Below are 7,034 nucleotides of genomic sequence, written 5' to 3'. Positions count from 1 at the left end.
TTTTGTACTCACCCTTTCTTATGATATATTTTTCAGGTAAGGGCAAGGACGGACCGATGAATGACAAGAAGAATCTAACTGTGCCATTGGGACCAGACAGAGGCTTCCACTCATGTTTTCATTTTTCCCATATTTGAAAAGAGTCTTGGTATTTTAAATTCTAGAACATTTTAAACTTGCAAGTTCTTCAATGTTTTCCCATTTCAAATTTATGTTTTTAGGGGGACCCCATGTTTATTTGATTTATTTATTAATTTAAAATTTTGGTTTGAAGTAGTCAACATTGTTTCACTAAATTTATACTTTATTGGTCAAAATGTTTGAATGAAAATGTATAGTCATGAGTAACGACCTTTGTTAGAGTACTCAATTGGTCAGGTCGTTATAGTCGGTATCAGAGCCCAAGTTTTTAGGTTCTGTAGATAGATTTATATCGTAAGTCTAGAATGTCTCTATGGCTCATTAACGAATTCTTCGTTATGGTCCCGTACGTCTGAGTAGTAAAAGTATTATGAAATATTTTACATAAAAATATTGTTCAGTTTAATATCACAAGTTATATTCTATTGCTTGGTAATGTCTTTATGGAAGGTAGTATGAGATGATTTTTCAGTTATGACTTAAAAGAAATCGATAGATGAAAGTTACTTAACACCATCTTATCTTATGAAAAGATTGATAAGAAAAATAGATAATTTAAAGATCTTTAAACCTGATGAACTATGTAGTGTTATGATATGGTAGTGTAGATAGTAAAGGATATATCTATCTAAGCGACATAATCAAGTAGTCCAATTAAAATTCACTAAGGAACGGTGATATGTTTTGACATTAGGTAATAAATTTGGTGGTAGAACAAATAACTCCCCCTTACAAGGCCCGCACTCAAGTATAAGGTTACAGTAACTTTATAAATAAGAAAGAGAGGAAGAATAGACTATAGCTCTATTAAAGGCTACTAGATATTAAAATCAAAATATTTCAAGAGAAATTTTGAAAGGATTAATAGGTCATGATCTTTTTTTTTTTTTTGTGGTATTGGAGATTGATGGGTTGAGTAAGATGTTGTGTTTTGATTCTTTGTATAACATGCCTAAAAGGAAGAAGAATTAAGAACTACTAGTTGGAGTTGTTGGCTCTTGATTATAGCTTTTGATAGGTTACTATTACTCTTGTGATATTTAAGGTGGATGGACTAAATAGGGTACTTTCGGTTTTTTTCATGTGCTATGCCCTAAAGGGTTGGAATGGTTCAAGTTGGAAAGTAAGTGAACTTAAGGTGAAGAATGTCTTCATAAAAGTACCTAGTTTAGTTGATGTGATTAAAAAGGAAAGTTATAATTTGAAAGTACCTAAGACTTGAAGTGGGAAAAAATGTTAACGAGAGATAATCGAAAGTGTAGTTCTTAGTAACAAAAATTGTCCAATAAAGAATATATTATGAGTTTGCATTGCAATTTTATTATGACTAATGAGAGTATGGGTGCAAAAAGGAAGTTGTGCCAATGTAAAACACATGTCAAGCATGAAACTAAGGTTGTTGATGGATGGAAAAAAAGTGGATTTGAGAGGTTAAAGAATTGTAAAGGGTTGAATTAAAGATTCTTCAAATGTGCTTATGTTTTGTCTATGTCTTTGTTATGATAAAAGGACTCAAGTTTAATTCGCTATACTAACAAGAAGGATAAGTATTTGGAGTTTAAAAGCAATGTTAACTTATGGACGATACTCTCTTCTAAAGTTTGAAGTTTGGAGTTGAATTATAGATTATTATAGATAATCACATGACTTGCTTGGTATAGAGATTATATTTCACTTGGGAAATGGAAAGTGCACCTTAAAATTGATTGGCCTCAACAAAGATAAGTGTGAAGAAAATAATAGTATTTAAGAAAAGTTTTATTATATTGAGAAGATAAAGGAAATTCATATTTAGAAACCAAAGACTAAGTTTGTTTGAATTTCTAAGTTAAGAGATAGATGTTTACGAACGTTTGGGTTTGACTTGAACTGTCTTTGCTTTGGAAATTTGGAGATGTTATTTAAATAGAGAGAAGGTATAGATCTTTATGGGCAACTAAAGTTTGAAGTACTTATTCACTTAGATTGATGAAGCAATCCCAAAACAAAAAGACAAAGTGAGAACTAAGAATCAAAAGCTTTTTCAAGATTTAAACTTTTGAAGACGAAAGTTCTAAAGGTGGGAAGAATGTAACATCCCAAATTTCGGATAAATTGGGGTTAATTATCTTAAATTGTTGGGCTTTAATTTCCTTTAGTTTTTAGATTTTGGAGCCAACTTAAAATAATTGAGGAGATAATTAATTTTATATGGTTTTAAATTGATTTAAATATTTGGAAAGATTTAATTTGTATCAAATTGATGAATTTTATGCCCTTTATTTTTTGTTTTTGGAGCTTAAATTAAGGTAATTTGAGAAGTTAATTGATTTATTAATTAGATAGAATTCTTTGAGGTTTTGGAGATATTTTGATTAAATATTTTATTTATATTTTTAAGATTTGAAAAAAAATGGAAGAATTGGGATATTTGGAAATTAAATGAGAGTGAAAATAGGCAGAAAATCGGAGAGAAAGATAGCAATTAAGTTTTCAGTGACAACTTTCACAAAATTATAGATTGTTGAAGTTTAAATCGTTGAATCGTTCTGAAATTTGGTTAGTCTGTTCGAGACATATAGGGTCTCGTTTTGAATAGTTGGATCATTGTTTGGAGTTCTAATTTGTCCGTAATCGCTGTTGAATAGAATCTGTAAAACTAAAAACCTCATTTTCTCTCACTCTCGCAAACCGTCATCATGCAAGACCTTCACTACCAACCACTAGCCTAAATAATTTGTGTCATCCAACAGCAACACCCGCCGCCCATCTGTGGTCACCATCGCTAGCGCCATTATCGCAAGAACTGATATTTTAGGTAAGTTATTTGGTGTTTTCTAGTTTTCCTAGGAAGAATTTGGTGTTTTCTAGGTTTCCTTGGAAGATCTTAAATACCCATCAAATTTTGGTTTAAGTTTTAGCTTACCCATATTATTTTGATATTGAAATTGGGTTTTACAGACTCTCAAGGTACTTTTTGACAAAGAATAAAATTATTCGGCGTCCTTTTTTATATATGGTTTGAGGTCTTTGTTGACAATTTTTGGATACTCACTAAGTGTCGACTTAACTTTTGTTTTAATTATGATTTTTGGAGGTTGGATTAGAAGGTCTAAAGTTTCTATTCGTTAGAGTTAAAGGTTGATTTTGATGATATAGTTATTGGATCGTGTTGATTTTGAAGCTTCAAAGTGGTTTTGGATCAAACCACGTATTAGATAAGTTGTTTGGAGGCATTTGGGTTAAGTTGTGATTGGAATTGCGCCCTAAACGTTGGATTTAATTTCGCTTTATGTTCCTTTATTAATTTAGGATTCAAGGTTTTGTGAAGTTGAGTTGCTAGCTATTTGGACTTAATTCCAATGTAAGTGTCTTACTACTAGTTCACCTTAGAATTAGTCACCCCAACCACATGATGATATTTAGACTGCTATATATAATGTAAGGAACTGTCTTGATTGATATTGTATGATATGTTGACTGAGGTATTTTTGGTAAATTTTCATTGGTTAAGTGGTGATGACTGGACTATTTCATTTAATGATATAGACTAGTTTGACTGTGGTATTATGTAATGATGATTGAGGGCCTTCTGGTAATTTTTCTTTAGTTAAGCGATTATGTTTACAATAAAAGTTTTAAATGCGAACTGATGCATGCTAGGCATATATGATGCATGTTAACCTTTTTATTTGGGCAGTATATACCTTACAACTTAAAATAAGCATAGCTAAATTGACATAAAAAATTGTACTATATTCATAAGAATTATGTTTATCATGTCGAATGTCAATTCCATATTCGCAAGTTTAATAAAGCTATTGAGGACATAAAAAAATAATAATAAATCAGAGTTGTATGAGTTTTTTTTTTTTTTTACAACATTAGTATTGAGCAATGAACTCAAGCACACGATGGAGAGTTTAGGTACGGGTAGATGACGAAAAATCTATCAGACTGCATCGAGTCCTCAAAAGAGCCCAAATGTTGTTAATATATGCTCTCGCTCAAATAAAATTTTACAAATGCGTAAACTATTTTGAAAAAAAGAAGAGAAGATAAATCATCTGGTAATAAAAAAAATTTAGTAATCAACAATTTGTTTAGAATATATTTGTAATACTAAGTGAGTAAATATTCAGGTACGCACACAATTTTTTTTTTTTCAAACATGCTATGAGATCCAGGAAACATGAAGTACAGTTATATGATCGATATGAAGGTATGTTTCATATGAAAACCATGCGTTATAGCCTCAGTGCTAAAGGAGGAACTACGAAGATTATGGCAGTTTGCTCATGATTTAACATGAATTATGAAGATTTTATTGAGGACTACTATAAACTGTCAAGGTATGCTACACGCTACTCTTCTCAATTTCAACTTGTATTATATAAAGATTACTGGATCACACATCCTAATATGTCTGTCTTACATGTCAACCCATCATTGTTGAGAAAACCTGGTAAACCAAAGTGTTCATGATACCATAATAAGATTGACTGAACAGAACCAAGTGCTCAAGTACGGTGTGGATTTTGTAATCAGTTATGTCACAATCGAAGGAAGTGTCCTTCATTACAAAGACGGGCATCAGACAGTTAGGAATTTTTATTGTTAATATTATTTTTATTATGTAATTAATATTTTTATTATGTAATTAATATTTTTATTGTGTAATTAATATTTTTATTGTGTAATTAATATTTTTATTATAGTTTATTATTTAAATTCTAATTTATTTGTATGTTTTATTGGAGAAATAAATACTTTTTTTCTTTTTAGGTCATGACTTTAAATCCAAGACTGATTGATTCCGATATTCTATACGATCAATCTATTCATCGATTATCAGTTGTACGGCAAGATCAAACTACAAGCGAGATGTACTCTGGATATCGAGAGGCGGTTGTTTATCGCACTATCCCACTCCACCGTAGAATATTACCACTACTTGGTACACAAGATTTTATGGAGTGGTCAGATTGGGATTCATTCAGTTAGATTCATTCGTTGAAATCGTTGGGCCCCTGAAACTTCTACAGTTATGTGCTTGGGAACGATTTCTAATAATGACTCCACAGCTCTGACATGTCAACGATCATTAATTAGCTAGACAAGCCTAAGATACAATGTAGATACATGTTTGATTTATTTCAGCCTAATCATGTACGCAAATACTAAACCCAATTGGAATTTTTATACATATTTTTTATATACTTGTCTTTAATATTTTTAATATAATATGTTTCTTAAATTTTTTCTATAATGTCTCTTCAAGTTAGAACATTTAAAAGTTAAAAATCGAGACCAAACCGATAATAAATTGAACAAAATAAAAACCAATCTATTGGTTTGTTCTTTATTAAACATTGGTTTGGATCCCTCCTATATAAAATCATTGATTTGGTTCAATTTTGGGTTGGTCCCAAAATCAAAGTATATTAACAAAGTATATTCAAATAAGCTATTAACAAAATATCTAAACAAACTAACAACTTTGTAATAAAATTGGGAGTTCCACCAATACACTCGACAACACACCTAAACCATTATAAAAAGAGAAAAAAACCAAATTGATCGAATGTTGAACACTTTACCAATTAAGAAAAATAACTCACATCACCACAACTAAAATTCTTTTATAAATACTTTCAAAACTATAATATTTCCATAAATATTTTCTAAACCTATGATGTCAATCCAATTTTCCAGATGGGTGATACCTAACACTAATAGTTACAGGTGCAATGCCGAAGGCTGAAAGGTGAAGACTGTGACAAATTGTTGACAACATACAACACTTGACAACTTCCAAAATTTCAATGTTTCTACTTTCTACTTTTTCTCTCTTTTAGACTTTAAAGGTATCAAATTCTATGGGTTTTTTTTTTATTGGGGTTGATGCCTTAAATCTCCTAGGGTCCTATAGTTTGTAATTGTATTGTACAAATATTTTATTTATGTAATAAAATATATTAATTGCATTAACCACAAACCAATCAACTAACATCTAAGGTTATTGGTGATGTAAATTATGGAATGCAATATTATGCGATGCATGTCTTAGGTTATGCATTTGTTCTCATGCGTCAGTGGTCATGCGTTGGAATGGAATGTATGTGTTAATCTCTTATGCGATGACCATGCGTTCCTGTCACAAGTTTTCTTGCGCTCTCGCCAAGTATAACGAGAACGCAAGTTTCTCGGGTGATTTGAGGTCGAACTCAGGACTTGTAGCTAAATGGCATGCAGTAATGTGTATGTGGCGAATAAATAAAAGAATGATGAGGGTTATGGACTAAGCACTACTCCTACTCCTAACTAACAAACAAAGCAGTGGAAGTATGACTGAGAGGTAGAGACGCGACAACTGTTAACTCGTAGTAAAATGCATGAAAAAAAATAGATAAAATAGTAAGGATATCTTCATCGCAACCCTAAGCTTGATCGCAAGGGTAACCCCAGCCAATGCAAACTTATTCGATCATGCTATACACACTTGACGAAGACGCACGCGATGTGTAATAGCAAACGAAACTTATTCCTAAGTCTCCATTCTTGCTTATGCGATCTTAATCTAGCTCTCTCAAGTCTAGATTCTAACCTAGCTCTCTCAAGTCTTAGGTTCTTTCTTTAGACTCTCTCTCGAGTAGCTTTAAAGAGGTGATGGTCGCATACATAAAACAAGGTAATCACATAAACATGAGGGATGTAAGATTATTCCTATCTCTAGTGAACACTTGCTTACATTGCTTAATGCGATCAACTAGTTACCCTCCTGGGTAGTTGGTTGCTGCTGATTCTACTCATAGACAAGCATTGCGTCCGCCTATAGACAAGCATTGCTACAGCTTCCCACTAAGCAAATAAGGTTTTCTCACAACACTCATGCAACGTGTCACAATCGCTCT

Source organism: Benincasa hispida, chromosome 1, assembly GCF_009727055.1.
Source record: "Benincasa hispida cultivar B227 chromosome 1, ASM972705v1, whole genome shotgun sequence".
Lineage (NCBI taxonomy): Eukaryota > Viridiplantae > Streptophyta > Magnoliopsida > Cucurbitales > Cucurbitaceae > Benincasa > Benincasa hispida.
This window is presented reverse-complemented; position numbering follows the sequence as displayed.